Source organism: Suricata suricatta, chromosome 15 (assembly GCF_006229205.1).
Source record: "Suricata suricatta isolate VVHF042 chromosome 15, meerkat_22Aug2017_6uvM2_HiC, whole genome shotgun sequence".
NCBI lineage: Eukaryota > Metazoa > Chordata > Mammalia > Carnivora > Herpestidae > Suricata > Suricata suricatta.
The window spans coordinates 19,317,704-19,334,585 of NC_043714.1; the positions used below are offsets into that span (position 1 = coordinate 19,317,704).

Sequence of the window (16,882 nt, forward strand, 5' to 3'; positions counted from 1 at the left end):
CTTGGCTCACAACTTAAACCAGGGGACCCTCAAGTCTGGCTCCCGCAGAACCCGGAAGAGTCTCTTCTAAAAAGCAGACCTCCTCCATACTTTTCTAATCCTCAGCAAGATACTGGAACTTCCATTTTGATAAGTAGACAATTTATGCATTTTAAAATGTGGACTAGAAGGGGCACCTGGGTGACTCAGTTGGTTAAAATTTGAACTAGAGACTTAGAATAAAAACTCTATCATCCATGTTCCCAGCACATGGAAATAGCATCTTTTGAACAAAACGCTGGCTTCATCTATAAAGTGATCTGCTGAAGCAGGACCCTCCTGGTACTTGCAGGGGGGACTATGTTAATAATTATTCACATCATGAATGGCTTTCAGGGCTAATTTCCTAGAAATGATCCTAGTAAAACAAACAGTTCAAAAATATATGTCATTATCATTTAATCAAAATAAATACATGATAAATAAATACATGAACAGGTAAGAAAAACACTAGGCCACATTTTTCTGTATTGACAATAAAGGTAATTCTAGAATTTAAAGAAAATTTTTAGAAAAATTAGCTAATGCTCTAAAGTTTTACATGGAGATAAACAGAGACTCTGTTACCAGATTTCTTTAAAATCATCTCATTTCCTCTGGTTAAAAAAAAAAAAGCCTGTAATTTTTTAATCTGAAAGTTCTTCTATACATCTAACTAAAATCTCATTAGACATAGTTTAAGAACTTTGCAATAAATCCTTCATCTCTTCTTTTCTTTTAAAGGACAATACCACTTCAACTTTCTACAACTTAGCCTGTGACAGATGAAAGCTTCCAAAGAGGACCACAATCTCCCATCCCACATGCTCTTCTTCTAATTCAACTTTTAACATTCCTCCACAGGAGAGCTGGGATCTATCTGTGTTTCCAAATCTGTGTTCTGAATATGGATCTGGGGAGGCCTGTGACTAAGCATCAGTAACCCTATGTGACTTAATGAGGTTAAGTCATAAAGGGTGACAGCTTCCTTGGATATATTACATTTTGAACCCTAGCCACCATGCTGTGAGGAACCTGAGCAGCTAGGTAGAGAGGCCATACATAAATATCTGAGCATGTAACTCAGCTGAGGGCATGGCCAACAGCCTACATCAACTAGGCTTGAAAGTGAGCAAGTCTTCCGTTGATTCCATTGCCAGGCGCTGGCTTTGAGACTTCCCTATCATGGAGCAGATAAGCTATGTCTATCACGGCTTTCCAACTGTGGCCCACAACACTTGTCAGTATAATGCCACCAAGTGAGGGATATATAATATGCAGCAACAGTAAACAGAACTCCCTAATCCAGAACACAAGCAAGAAAGGAAAAGGAGAGAAAAAGTCTCCTTTCTAAACATTCAAAATAAATATCCCAAATTCTGTGCTCTAAAGATTACTAATTTTACAGATAAGAGACTCTGATTCTGATGCAGATCTTATTAAAAGTGCATATTAAAAGAGTGCCTATATAGCAAGAGAAAAACAGAACATACTATAATATTTTCTATTTTCATCCTTTGCACGTGTCTCTCTTTAGAATACCTTTTCTCTGATGAAATCCCAATCAGCCTTTGAGGCTCAAATCAAACACTCCAGCAGCTATGAAGCCTTTCATCACCTCACAAAATGAACATTTGCCCTCATAAAATATATGACTAGCCCTTCTAATACAATTTCCTATTCTAATGCATGTATTGTCATTACTTGCCCATGTGACTCCTTCCTTCCCTAGGAGATCTTCAAGGATAGGGGCCTTTTCTTTTTAAATGTTTGTGTTCCTATTGTCTAGTTATATATAGGAAGTGCTCGCTAAATTTTTGCTGAATGAACGAGCAAATCTGGTTACCTGGGTTCTAAACCCACAGCAGATAAAATGGAGAAAACGAGAAAGGACAAAAGGCACTGTCATTAAAACACACACACACACACACACACACACACACACACACACAATAACACCCAGAACAGACACAGAAAGGCAAGTCCAGGAGTTACCTACCATTCTGTAGTCCACAGTTACATGTGAGAGACAAACAGATCAGTAACTGAGAAAAGGACACGGACCTTAGTGAATTTTAGCACATTTCAAATCAGTTTAGAAAACAGATAAATACAGGGGCGCCTGGGAGGCTCAGTCGGTTAAGTGTCCCACTTCGGCTCAGGTCATGATCTCACAGTTTGTGGGTTCGAGCCCCACGTCAGGCTCTGTGCTGCCAGCTTGGAACCTGGAACCTGTCTTTGGATTCTGTTTCTCCCTCTCTCTCTGACCCTCCCCTGCTCATGGCTGTCTCCCTCCCTCTCTGTCTCTCAAAAATAAAATTAAAAACATTTAAAAAAATTAAAAAAAGAAAACAGGAAAATACTTTACATTTTATTAAAGTTTACTTATTTTGCGGGAGTGGTAGTGGGCAGAGAGGGGGAGAGAGAGAATCCCAAGCAGGTTCTGCCCTGTCAGTGCATAACCTGATGGGAAAATACTTCACATTTTAAAAGAATTCGCTCCTTGGGGCATCTAGCTGGCTCAGCTGGTAGAGTATGTGATGCTTCATCTGGGGTTTATGAGTTCAAGCCCCACGCTGCATGTGGAAATTACTCTGAAAAATAAAATCTTTAAAAGTATTTTCTCCTAAATGAATAACTTAAAAATATAAGGTCCTCAAAGGAATAAAAACAAAACCAGAAAAATTAGATACACAACTTCTCGTTTTCTGAGCGTTTTGTATTGCCACTGTTTTACAGTAATATCACTTCATGTTATATTTGCACCCCTCCCCAACGGTCCATAATGTCCCTGTTTGGGTTACACATAATGCAGACTTCCCTCTCCGCTGAGCCACGCTGCTCCCTGCCACCTTATCTGCTTGGAATGTAGCACACAGCCACTCAGAAACACAACTACACTTTTGTCCAACCCTTTTTAATATGCTACCATTTTTAAAAAGCAGTACAATATATACAAAAAGACGAGAACAAGAAGGCTATCACTTAGTATGTCTGAAAGACAGCTCAGAAAAGTTTTGCAATCAATCAATATCAGAAAATGGTATTTCTGAGTCACTTATTTTAAATTCTAGTCACTTTAAAACTGTCCAGATATATTAAATCAAAAGAGGCCTATGTGCAGCCCCACTTTTCTTTCCATTCTTCATGTCTTTTATGTATCTCCTAAGCATACGATTTCCCAGTACAAATATTAATTCAATAACATTCTCATTATTCCTGAGCAGCGTATTTTGTTTTGTTTTGTTGTTTCAGGGTGCTGGGTGTTGCCATCCATCTCTAAGGAAGGTGAAATGCAGGGTTCATGGTCATTAGCCTAACAATGCTCCACCCCAAGAGTATTACTTAGAGTAAGAGAAGAGAACCTTGGTTTTTATTTTCCAGAAGGCTAAAAGTTTCAAGTTGAGAGCTATACTGGAGTTACTTAAAGTTCTGTGCCATTTCTTGTCTTCTCTGAGCGGTAGTGTTTCTTCCACCCATAACTTTTCCACAGAGGCTTCCAGATCTACATTCAAAATAACTGCTGGGGCAGCTGGGTGCTCAGTTGGTGGAGCGTCCCACTCTTGGCCTTAGCTCAAGTCTTGACCTCAGGATCCTGAAGTCAAGCCCCGCATAGGGTTCTGCCCTGGAAATGAAGCCTACTTAAAATAGTAATTACATCTCCACTGGACTAGGTAGGTGACAAAATGAGGTACCTCTCTGGTATACTCTGCACACCTGTGAATGAGTTTTACTTTTATATTCTATTTCTCAAAATGAGAATGGATCCCAGATATCCACTGTGATTCACCAGGGAAGACAAGAGAGCTCTACTATACTTTATAAGGCTCTGAAGCTGGAAAGAGAATAGGAGGTTAACTAGAACAAAAATAAACGAAAACTGGAAATCATGGGGGTAGGGGAGAGGCACAAAAGGTCAGAAGGAAAAATAAAGGAAGACACAGCAAAAAAAAAAAAAAAGAAAGAAAGAAAGAAAGGAAGGAAGGAAGGAAGGAAGGAAGAAAGAAAAGAAAGAAAGAAAGAAAAGGAAAAAGAAACAGAAAGCTTCAAACTCAAAGTTATACAGTCAAGCATTCAAGAAACCAAAGTTGCCAAACCCAAGTTAAAATCCCAGCAAATTTTTGTCTCTATAATGTTACTCCAAACAAGTGTTTGAATAAAAGCTTTCTATTTAGCCAAGTGCTATAAAGTTAATGTCTCAACCCCCATCCGGTGCCTGAAAGAGAACTCTAGGACTTGTCGAGAGACTCTGATGGAACACCTCTTCAGAGGTAACATTCCATCTGTGTTCTCATCCCTCAGCATTAGTTTATCGCCTTGTTGTGCCCTTGAACGACGTGAGGAGCATTTCTTGGCATGAGGGCATGCCAAGAAAAGTCCTAAGCCACTATCTCATCTCAAGCAATAAGCTCTCAAAGGTTATGCTATTCTTCAGCCCTGATCAAACTCATTAATACATTTAACAATTTCATTATCTTTTTTTTAAGATTTTATTTTAAAAGTAATCTCTACACCCAACATGGGGCTAGAACTTACAACCTTAAGAGCAAGAGTCACATGCTGCACCAAATAAGCAATCCAGGCGCCCCAACAATTTAATTTTCTTAACACTTCCGGAGAAACTGGGGTCTTTTTTTTTTTTTAAGTAATCTCTACACCCAACATGGGGCTTGAACCCACAACCCGTAGATCAAGAATTATAAGCTCTTTGGACTGAGCCAGCCAGGCACCCCTGGAGAAACTGAAGTCTTAACACTGAAAAGTCTGGTCACATAACAATGTGAATGCTCTTAACACTACTCAGTTGCACATTTAAAAAATAAATAAGATAGTAAATTTTATTGATATTACCACAATGAAATTTAACCTAAAAAACATTTAAAAAGTAGTCTAAAACCCAAAAAACAAACAAGCAAAAACCAGGAAAATCTTTCATATTAAGAGAGGCTACAGAGTCAAATACAGTGAGCAAACTTGATTAGCTCTTAGTTTAAAACCCAAAACTATAACAGTTTGGGGCCAACTGAGAAAACTAATTAGAGAATTGCTATTTGACATTAGTTTTCTTGGGCTTAATAGTCCTACTCATTATATACGGTGATATAAAATAATGCCTTTATTTTAAGGCAGTGCGCTTTATGGATAAAGGGGCATCTGTAATTTACTTCCAAATAGTTCATCCAACATCCGCCCCCACACACACAAACACACACAAAAGGCAGAAATCAGCAGCATACATAGCACTGAAACAGCCATGATTTAGCCACTTGTTCTACAACATCACTGAAGATCACAGGAGCTAAGGAAAGGAGCGCGATCTGACCCTGTACATCCCAAAGCAGCGCCCTGCTTCTCCATCTGAGCTGTAAACTGCTCCTACTACTTCTATATAATTGGCTCATGACAGAATGTAAATAGCTGACAGACAGACAGATAGCTTTCTCAATTACTCTGCAAATAAAATGATCCCACAAAATAGAGAATTATTGTTTAAGTAGAGATTTGGGAAGAAGGTTGAGAATATTTGTATAGGTGTTGTCACAAGTATATATTATGCATGAACTATAAGGGATTTGCCCTTTGGATACTTGTAGAATTTCATCATTTATCTATAGAGACATCAGCCCTTCAAATGACGTTCATACTCTTTTTTATCTATCACTTCTTCAATGGAAGTATTTAAGTGCCAACCCTGGTATACTTTCTTGTGTTTGGTTTTGTTTTATTACCCTTCCAGTACTACTGAATTTCCCCAAGGTGTTCTTTACCTTTCTTCTCCTCTTTCCACTATAAACTGAGATTATTAATCCCTCTTCTCGCCACAGTGTCAAAATATTCTGCAGGGGAAAAGATAATAAGTCTCAGTGTGAAAAATGCTCAGTTTTACAGAAGCAACAAAGCCCAAAATTTAAGTCTTTATTGTTTCTGTTTCGAAAGTAAGTTGGACCTTCTTATTTTTTGTAAAATCTGTGAGCAATGTAATAAGCATCTTTACTAATAACATTTGAATACTGCTGGACTCCAGGTCTCTTTGTTTTGATCATATACTCTGCTATTAACTAAGAGCAATAATATAAACTCCCAATAAATTGAGTTTTATGTCAAAGGATTGCTTCCTGAGTTTTAGAATAACTCATTAGTTTCCTTGGGGCAAATCAAAGAGCGTGAGTTTGCATGGTCAACACGTGCTCACAGAAGGCCAGGAAGGGTAGACTAATGGGTATAAAGGCTTATGTAAAAAGCAGAGATAGGGAAAAATGAGTTTCTGACAGATCTATCCAGTAAGTATTTAGGAATATCATTCTGTGATGTGTAAGAAACAGTATTATTATAAAAGGGATATTTGGGGAAGATCAGTCTATTAATGACTTACAGTGCAAAAGGAGAATTTGTTAAATCAGTCCAGATACAGTTTAAAGATGAAAAGGCTTTAAGCTCTTCTATAATACTATTTTGGAGGGGGAGAAAGAATGAACAAAACATATACACATATGTACTCCACCCTTACTACCCACTTTTTAGCAAACCACTATGAAAACATGTACTATTTCCTGTTGTACTTCTTTCATTCAGATAAGCCAACACATACAATCATTTTAAGCATATTGAACATAATAGATAAATTTTAATGCTTGATTATTCAGAGCATTTTAGTTCATGGTTTTTCTCCTTAATATTAAGCTCCAAAGAAGGTATATCAAAAATTCTCATTTGTTTTACTGATATTAGAACTAAGCCACCATTTATCTATATAAACTTTCCCAAAAAAATCTGTATAAATAGCCTATTCCACTTAAAGTAACAAGTACTATAAGTTAACTACTCAGTTTGATCACATGGATAAAGTGGTAGTGCATCCTTAAAAATCTTTCAAGCTGCAAGGGCATGTACTCACTGCTCTCGATTTATTCTATATACACCTTCACTATTTCACACATTTCAGTCAAGGCTGTTCTCCTGCATTGATATCTTGCATCTGCATGGCCCTAGATTCAACACGGCAACTCCTCTCTAAGCCAACCCAACTTCTTTCTGAAAGCCTTGCCCCCATCCCCATTATACACTCGATCTCTGTCTCCAAGACAGTAAACTGCTATGAACAACTGAGGCAGATTCAGAAAATCTACGATGAACCTACAGGAGACATGAACCTCAATGGTAAATTTCTCAAGAAGGGAATGGAAAAGGGCTCCCATAGCGAGGAAAATTATCCTTTGATGAGGTGTTGGTTTCCCTCACTCCTCTGAGGGCCAAGCCAGGTAACGGGCAAGGCACTCAGCCTCGGAAAATCACAAGCCCCTCAAGGTCTTCCCTTGTCTTACCTGGCCTTGACCTGCTGAGTGGAGGCACCTCCTCACTTCTCACCTCACAGAGCATGGGGGTGGAAGGGCTGTGGGGTTCAGTGGTGCCTAAAGGGAAGGGGTCATCAGCACTGCCCAAATTACAGATACAGATCAGATGTTATGCATGAGAGCCGGCCAGCTCCTGGTGGGAGACCCAGACACAAACAAAAATCATGCAGGTGAGCATCTGGGACCTCAAGGCCCTGGGACTTAACCCACGTTTCATCTGCCATAGGCTCTCCCTTTCCTTCTCATCACAGGTCAGCAGCTACCCCCAGTGACAGTGAGGAGTCCTGACCTCTGCAGGAGGTGCAGCCAACTGCGCCCCCCCGCCCCCCGCCCCCCGCCACCAGCACACAGGCTAGGCCAGAGGTATCCAGACACAGCTCCTTCCTGCCTAAGGCTTTGCTCACCTAGAGTCGAATATCTGGGGTTCATTCCCTTTATCTCCTATCTTTTCTCCTGAATGCCTTTTCTCAAAGTGAAAATATTTACTATCAAAATGAGTTCACCAATGATTACAAGAATGCTGTTATGTGAGCATCCTTTACCAGAGAAGAATAATGCCCCAGTTTTATTTTCTAATATCCTTCAATGTTCAGGCATTTTGTTGACTTTTGTTACCATCAACTGTCACTCTCAATATGTTCACTTCACAACGAATATCATGTCATCTTTTGTGTTATATCTAACTGCCTAAAGTCTTTCATTTATTAAAATTCTTAATTAACTGTACACACCTCCGGCTTAAAATAAAAGGTAGTACAGCATAAATCAAAGAGCTCTACATGACATCCACTTCTTTCACTACGTTCCATTATTTATACTTACTATGCATTCATTTAGAAAAGATACTAGTGGTGCTACAATACACTAGAATGACATTTTTTAATGGGATAAATATTTTTATTTCACATTTTTACAGAAAAGCTTTAAGGAATCAAGATATTATTACTTAAAACAGCAGTAAAACATTACACATAAAAGAAGCCCCAAAATAGAATTTCAGAAATTGAAAATACAAATATACTACCAGAAACTCCAAAGAGGCAGACATTCCTAAGGCTTTAGGAATTTGGTTACAATTTTTGTCAATCTTAAATCATCATAATATTTCCTATTTATGCCATTTGGACCACTTGAATCTAATGGACATTTTCAAGACATCTAACCCTATATAGCTTGTAACGATATCCTTAAACAAGGAAGAATTGTTGTCTAATAGAATTGAGTATTACATTCCCACATAAAAGCTAAGGAATGTAATACTCAATCCTATTAGACAACAGAGGCTCAGACCCCTGTCTGCTGGACCACAATGCTGTCCAGCAACCAACTAACTTCTACCAACAAATCAGTCAATTACTGCACTGTGCCTGTTAAGTGATCTGTTTTCAACCTAATGGCTTACTTAACAAATAGCTAGCTTCTTCACTAAGTGCTGTTAGCAGAGCCAATCTGTTTGGTAAAGGGGGAAACCATAGATCATGATCATACGTGAAATACTTAATGATACTAACAGACTTCCTCCATAATCTTCTTCGTGTTTCCTTCACTACCAGCCATCATCAGTCTTTAACTTTAAGAAAAAAAAATGAGAAAGCCAAAGGAGAAAATTAAGCGAAAGCAGAGGGAAAAAGTCTACAAAGATTTATACCCAAATTGAAGCAGTCCAAAGCTGTCCCATTACTTCCCATCCCATCCTCACTTCCAAGGACTCAGCCATGCAGGCACAAGGTGGCTGATTCAGGACGGCAGTATCACCTTAAGCACCCACCAGCCCCTACTGCCTATCTCCATAACTACTGAGATCAACCTCTCTTATTTCAAGAAATGGCATTAATGTCAAATATGCAGAAATTCACACCCGTGGCATTCAGATTTTTAGCAAGGAATTTCCATATTCCTTACTCAGGAATCTAAAAGTATATAAGAAAGAATTCAGCACCTATGTTCCAACAATAACCAGAGGTGATTACCTGATATACACATTTATGAGTAATGCTATTTTTAAAATATACACAAGCACATTAAAATTGTATTTTTATTTTTTAACGTAATCGCTGCACCCAATGCGGGGCTCGAACTCATGACCCCAGAATCAAGAGTCACATGCTCTATGTCCCTAAAAATATGTTTTTAAAAATTTGTTATCCATGTAGCTATCTAAATTTTCCCTTTAGTTTGACACTAGAAATGGCCTAGAAATGACTCAAGTAAAAATATTAGTTCCTCTAAGATATCCAACTCTACTTTTTCATTTACGTTTTGACAATAACTGAAAGCTTTTCATCATTAAGCATATTAATAGAATCAGAAATTTTAAGATCAATAATATTAAATATTCTTACAAATGCTACTGTCTACCAATGGCAAGGAAAGTCATTTTACGTATGATTAATAAGCTGATTTGAGAAGCAGAAGTAATCTGCTAGAAAAGACAACCCTCATTTTGATGGGTATTTCAATGGGCAGAGGTCAGTTTGCAACGACAGGAACTTCCAGAACTCAACTCACACTCTGCAAATTAAGCCTCGGAATATGTGGGATCACATTTCATACAGACACACTAACAGAAAATACCACGCGTGTATTTTCATCTACGACAACAAGTCTTCAGTCCCCAGAAGCTAGAACACTGGAAGCAGGGCACGCTAACCCCCACCCGTGCACAGGTGAGCTCCCCGCAAGCCCTCCGCACGCCCTGCAAACAATCGAGCAGACAGAAGAATGCCACAAATAGCAGAGCACAAGTCAGATGACTGAATATATTATCAGCCTTCTTTTGAGACTACAGTATCTCAACACCAAGTCATCTACGCCACACAGATTGCACGAAATCTGTAAATATGTGTCACCTAATCACCTAATAGTGAAACATACTAGAATTAAATATATTGTAAAGATACAAACCGAATATCTGTATCAATGTTTCATCCTTTCTAAACGTATATCCCCTATAGTGCTCTCAACCTATTTTCTCCCTCGCCCCCACAATCAAGTTTTATAGAGCTTATTTTCTTAGCTTTTAATGTGAGCATGCGCTTCCTCAAAATCTACTCCTACCCCTTTTCTCTTCCCTAGTTGAGAATTACTGATCCATGTCCCTTGATAAGACACAACCATATTATGCTGAAAGAAGTGTAGCCCACCAGCTAAGAGAACATGCATTAAGGTGGCAGGGCTAAGGGGCAATATTTGACTGGGTTCAAATTCTCTGGTAGCCTGGCTGTGTGATCCTTGGCAAGTTATTTGACAGTTCTGTGCCTCCACTTCATGAACTATATTATAGGATTGATAACAAGAGCACCCACCTCACTGTGTTTCTGAGAAACACCCAAGAATAAACAAGAAGGGCGTCTTAACCCTGCACCAGATTTTCAGTAAGTACTCAATGTTCCCTGTTTTTACTTCATTCCAGTTCTTTTTTCTCCTCTTAACAATAAAAGACGAGAACCCTACAATTTAATAGTTGCTAAACACTGGACAGATGACTAAAAAGCTGGAGGCTTTTAGGGAGTCTGGGTGGCTCCGTTGGATAAGTGTCCAACTTCGGCTCAGGTCATGATCTCTCAGTCTGGGAGTTCGAGCTCCGTGTCAGGCTCTGTGCTGATGGCTCAGAGCCCGGAGCCTGCTTCAGATTCTGTGTCTCCTCCTCTCTCTGCACCTCCTCTGCTCACTCTGTTTCTCTCTCTCTTCTCAAAAAAATAAATAAACAACAACAAAAAGCTGGGGACTATCTGTAGATCTTAAGATAAGTAACACCCGTCCAGGTATAGGCCTGCCTTGATGCAAGACTTTGCTAGATACCGGCTGGCATAATTTGTAAGACTGGAAGCAGTCAGATCTCTTCATCCCTTTCATGGACTAAACAACTAGACCAAAGCCTCAGAAACACCTGCAAACTTGTTCAGCAGATGCTTACAAGGAAGACACTCTCAGGCTTGCCATTCCCTCTGATACTCATGACCCCTTTCCCCTCACTCACTGCTCAAGGATACTTTTCTCCCCAACGCTTTGTTCATAGGCACGACTTAACCTCCCTTACTTCTTCTAAAAAATGAGGTAACCTCTATTTTATACAGCTCTGGCGAACACACACACACACACACACACACACACACACCTCAGAAAGCCCATAACAGGTTGTTGGCACTCAGTGCGAGCTATTATTATTTATGTTGTATTGTCGTTACTCTCCATACAGACATTTTAGTCAAGAGCAAGAATGAGTTAAATCTAGAAAAATGAATAATCACGGCAGAACACCTGTGAAAGGCTGCACAAGGAAGTTTTCCACCCTTTAGGAACTTACGGTGTGAAGGCCCAGGAGGTGTCACTTAAAGCAGCTTGCAGGAGACAGCCTCTCCACAGAACCGGGAGGTCCCTGACTTGTTGCCCTAATGCCTTCCACCAACTGAAGTTTATTTGCCATGCTGACCACACTGACACAGATTCCAAAGAAAATAAAACAACATGAATTATAAATGTTCATACCTTCGTTAAAGGAAACCTATTTGATTATAAGCTAATCAGTCAAGGGGACATTTAACAACTTCTAATTATAAACATATAATCCTATTTTCAGCCCAAATCCAAAGCAAAGTAACATCTCCTGATAATACATAATTAAAATCACACACACACACACAAACCAGATCTTTAGTATCAAAGCTAATTGAAAATAAAGGTAAACATGTCCCTTTCCACCTCCTCCTCCACCAAAAAAAACCATCCACTATGGGGCACTGGGTGGCTTAGTCCATGAAGCGTCTGACTCTACTACGGGCTCAGCTCATGATCTCAGTCAGGCCTGCATCAGGCTCTGCACTAAGAGTACAGGGCCTGCTTGGTGTTCTCTCTCTCTCTCTCTCTCTCTATCTCTCTGCTCCTCCTTCCACTTGTGTTCTCTCTCTCTCAAAAATAAATAAATAGACATTTTTTAAAAAACCACTCACTCTGTTCCCTCTGAAGTCACAGGATTTGTAATGAACGGTTTACACTATCAAAGTAAACTCACAACGCTGGGATACTCAAATACTCATCAAATAAAAGGTGAACAAATAAATGAAACACTGGTTAAATGAGGCAAGAATACAAAGACAAGATCTAAAAACCCTAATGTGCGATTTAAGAGACCCATCAGAACTCTTAACAGTTCATAATTAGCTAAAATCTACCAGATTTAACCTAACTTCAATTCTCCATGTATCTATCAATTGATAATCAAATTAAAAACTGTTTTTTTCTTTCAGGACCTTTAACTAGTTGCTAATAACTTTTACCTACACATAGTTCTCCTCTCTTTCTTACCTAAAAGTCCAAAGCTTTAAAAACAGCTAGGTAAAGCATCCCCATAGGTTCCTTGTTCATGTAATGCTCCTCTAGAAATTTCCAACTAGGGAAACAACTGAAAATTGTCCTAGAATCACTTTTTCCACAATTGCATTATGTCATTGTAGCCACTGGAAGCCAGAAATGTGGTTAGTGATGAACATTTCATAGGATAGACATAAAATCTCTGCCCTAAAAGCCAAGAGTATTGTGATCTACCTAATGACCATCTAGTCCATTCATTTCAGTTACCTTCAAAACACAAGTTTACCTTTAAGATTATCAGTCTTTTCATAATCAGTTTTCCCTCAGCTTTACAACAGCTAGGAAAACGAAACCAGCTTCCAAAATATTCACAGAAGTCACATTCTTACCTCTACTAGAAAGTAGTACCTAGAATCCATAAAGTATGAGTTTCTTTATGCTGTCTGAATTAAGGGTCTATGACCTAAAATTGTATTTTTACAGCTTGTGTAGACATTACTTTTAATAGACTTCAAAGAGTAACATGACATCGCATTTTTTCTAGTTTGCAATTCATAAACCCTTCTACAACCCTTTAAAACAAAAAAGGAAATACACAAACACTAAGAATATTTTTTGTTTAAAAAACATGGCATAGTGGTAAATGAGCTTCAGATATGACAGTATAAAAAACTAAGGGTTTGTTCTGTTTTGCTTTGAATGGCTTTCAATATTGGTATGTATATACAGTTTGATTATTTCCTTAGGGGAACGGATCCTAATTTCCCACTGAGATTAAGATTTACTGCAATAAAAGACCAATACCTTAAAGCAGTGACTTTTCTTTCTCCCTCCTATTATCTTAATTTGAAATTGATAGAGCATGTAATAACATAAACTACTAAACAGAACTATAAACACAGAATATTGAAAAGCCAATAATTTCTTAAATAGCAGTTCTGCCATAAAAATAGCTAAGCATTAATTATGCTTTTAAATATAATTTCAACCACGACATAATAGTGGTCAAAATATCAAGAACACATTGTGCATTTCAGAAAACTGACCTTCTAGAAAAATTGTTTAATGACTCTATTTTTTTTCCTGACATCCTATGATTGCTTAAAAGAATCACTTTTAAACCCAATACAATGCAAGCATTTTTTCCCCTAAGAAATTCAATCTGTCAACTTACCGACCACGTTTCACCCGGACGTGATCTGAAACAGCTAAGGTTCTGAATCCTTAAATATAGGGTGTATAATGAAAGCACTGCTCACAGGACCTCGATTGTGAGGCTTGGAAATCTTTACTAAGATAGAGCTATAGATAAAGCCAACCAAGGAGCATTACCTTTTTATGCACTCAAACCACAACCCAAGTCCCCCTCCAATCCTTACATTTTACATTTCCAGTGAAATACTCCTCCACCAATGAATGAAAGTCATGTAAATTGTATTTAACCAATGAAAAGTTAAAAATCAGAGCCAAACTACCTAAAAAATATTAAATTCATAATTGGTGAGCTTTTTTTCTACCCTCTGTTTCAGTATCCTGACATCTAAAAGTCAAAGAACTCCTCTGTTAAGACTGAAATCCCCAGAAGGAAGAAGGCTCAGATCTAGTCTGAGAGCACACAATGGAATCACAGCTGACGATGCACATCTTTTTCTAGATGTCTCCATATGCTTGAGAGGTCCCCACCCCACCCCCAGCCGGGCTTTAAGGGACTTGCTACTCTCTGTGACCAAGAATCTGAGAACATTTTCAAGGATTGTTGTAGAGAATGAAGTAAAATAATGTGTTGCTTTTACATATGCAAAAGAGAGAGAAGGGCACACGTCAGAGTGGCCATCAGTAACTAAATTAATAATGGGGGGTTTTCAATGTTGTCAAATTTTGAATGTTATTTATTATATTCCCTACTTTTGGCAGCCAAATATTTGCTTTATCCTCACAGTTTTTACTATTTTATCACTAAAGTAATACCTCAAAGGCTATAGCAAATGCAATTAATTTTTGTCTACAAAAGTATTCAAAATTATACCAAATTAAGAATTCACATGATAAATTTGAGAATGGTATATTACAACAGAACACATTTGTAAAGTGTGGTTAATCCTGTTCCCTAAAACTACAGTTTCTCCTCAATTCTTTCCTATGGTAACCAAATACTTATAAAAGCTTGAGAAGCCAGTATAAGATAAATATCATGCACATAAGGTACCTCCAAAAAAATAAGCCTCCCAAGATTAAATTCATGGGATACTTAACAGAAAATGAATGCATTCCTTCTCAGTTTAATAGGATTCATTCTTTGAACTCCCAAAGACTTTACATATTCCACTTGGGAAAAGGGTCCTTGAGGCCGTCAGTGTGCACTAAACCTCGCGCCAACAAAGAAGAGGAGCACACATACACACACATAAAAAAGCACTGTCCCAGCTACTTTTTAAAAGGCAGCTTATTCCTGCGGTGCAACCTGTATTCCTTCTAGAGAACCAAAGATCTATCCTCCTTATTCTTAAAAGTCAAGAGTTGAGAAAGTCACTGAACTGAACCCAACAACCAGCATAAAACCACCAAAGAGGTCTCCTAACCTTGCATAAACCAGAAAAGTACCCACACAGTGTACAATTCACCAGTGTTTAAGAAGAAAACCAATTTATTTTTAAGAATCTTTTGTGTGGGAGTAATCTAGCAAATTACATTTTACTTAGACTTTTTTTTTATGTAGACAAATATCCTTTGACTAGCTTTGCTTCCTAAATACCAAGGCTTTATGTTTCAAACAGTGATGCTTGATTCCTAACTTCATTTTGTTTACTCAAGAAAAAACAAAGCAAAACAAAACGCATACCATAAACAACTTTTTTTTTTTTGTCATCCCCAAAGCCTAACTTTTATGTGCACTTTAGAAACTGGCGGTCTAATTAACCAAGGAGCCAGTTAAGCCATTACAAACAATGATGCTTTACACTCCCAATAATCAACTGACGTAAGACTATTCCTACGCCTTCATTTTCAGAGAAGCCTTTCAAATTTCACTGTCCCCACGCTGGAGTAGCTGAGTGAAAGTGAGGAAGAAGAAAACTGGTAACTCCTATGATCCCCTGCACGTAAACCGGTCGCTGAGGTACAGAAGAGATCACTACTATATGCCATTTTAGAAACGGGCCTCTGAGAGTTACTGCCACATCCTAAGTGGCTTTAGACTTCATCGTGTCAAAACGACGTCTCTTGTGGTACCAAGAAAAATACAGTATCTCGCGTAAACTGCGCGGCTCCCGGGTCAGGGATCGTATAAGTGACACTACAGCAAGACCAAGGAACTGGTGACGAGGGATGGACAAGAGTCGCTAGCTCGGCGTCTCCATGACTCCCCCGCCCCGCGTGCAACTCTCCTCTAACTGGTCGGGAAGCAACCCCGCCCCCTTCCTTCCTCCGGTCCCCACGATTGGCTTACCGACACCCGGCAGGTCAGCTCCCCGCCTTTGATTGGCTCACTGCCCCATCAGTCACACGCAGCGAGATTCGGGTCGGTGGGAGGGGAAGGCGTTGGAGGAGGTGGAGTGGGAGTGGGATTAGAGGACGAGGTGGTGGAGGAGGTGTTCAGGCTTGGTCCCCGGTTTGGGAAAGTTTCCCCTACCAATGACAGACCCTGAAGGCGTTAGGCCAGGCCTTGCTCTGGGCCCGTGCAAAGGACTCGGGTCCCCGATTCCCGCCCCTCGGTCCCGCAGGCCCCGGAAACCATTAGAGGGAGGGGGAAGAGGGAGGAACCATCTAACCAGGGACCGACCCACCCCCGATATCGGAAGAGGCGCCTCCGGGACTCCCCGGAGGGGCGAGGGGCGGGGGACCGGGAGCTCCAGCACGCCGCGACGACCCTGGCCCCCTCCCTCCGCAGCCCTCCGAGGCCCGAGGGAGAAGTGTCCCCGGCCCGGGGCGTGACCGTCGCTAGTCGGCCGGGAGGGCCCCTCCCGCTTCCCGCCTGGGGCCCTGAGGGCCTGTCCCTTCAGGGGCGGGGAGAAGGGGGAGAGAAAAGGGGGCGCTGGCGAGCCAACCCGGAACCTCCCGGACCGCCTCCCGCCCCCAGCCCCGGCCCCAGCGCGCCTCCAGCACACATGCCCGCACCCAGAAAGTTAAGTCAGGGGCGAGCCCAGCTCAGCGCCGCCGCGGTCCGGCCCCCGGCTCCCCGCCCCCACCGCGGCCCGGCCTGTTCG

The 16,882-nt window shown here is 40.1% G+C and overlaps 1 protein-coding gene across 8 annotated transcripts in view; it reads right to left on the bottom strand.

Annotated features, from left to right (window-relative positions):
• NCOA2 (nuclear receptor coactivator 2) overlaps window positions 1–16,882 on the bottom strand; it is a 278,300-nt gene that overhangs the window by 259,745 nt on the left and 1,673 nt on the right. The window contains exon 1 of one of the 8 annotated variants that reach the window (XM_029923144.1): window positions 16,126–16,304. The exons of the other annotated variants lie outside the window; for them this stretch is intronic. The gene's annotated coding sequence lies outside the window, so the exon portion shown is untranslated. Of the gene's footprint in view, window positions 1–16,125; window positions 16,305–16,882 lie in introns of those variants that run through there. 8 annotated transcript variants of the gene reach the window in all.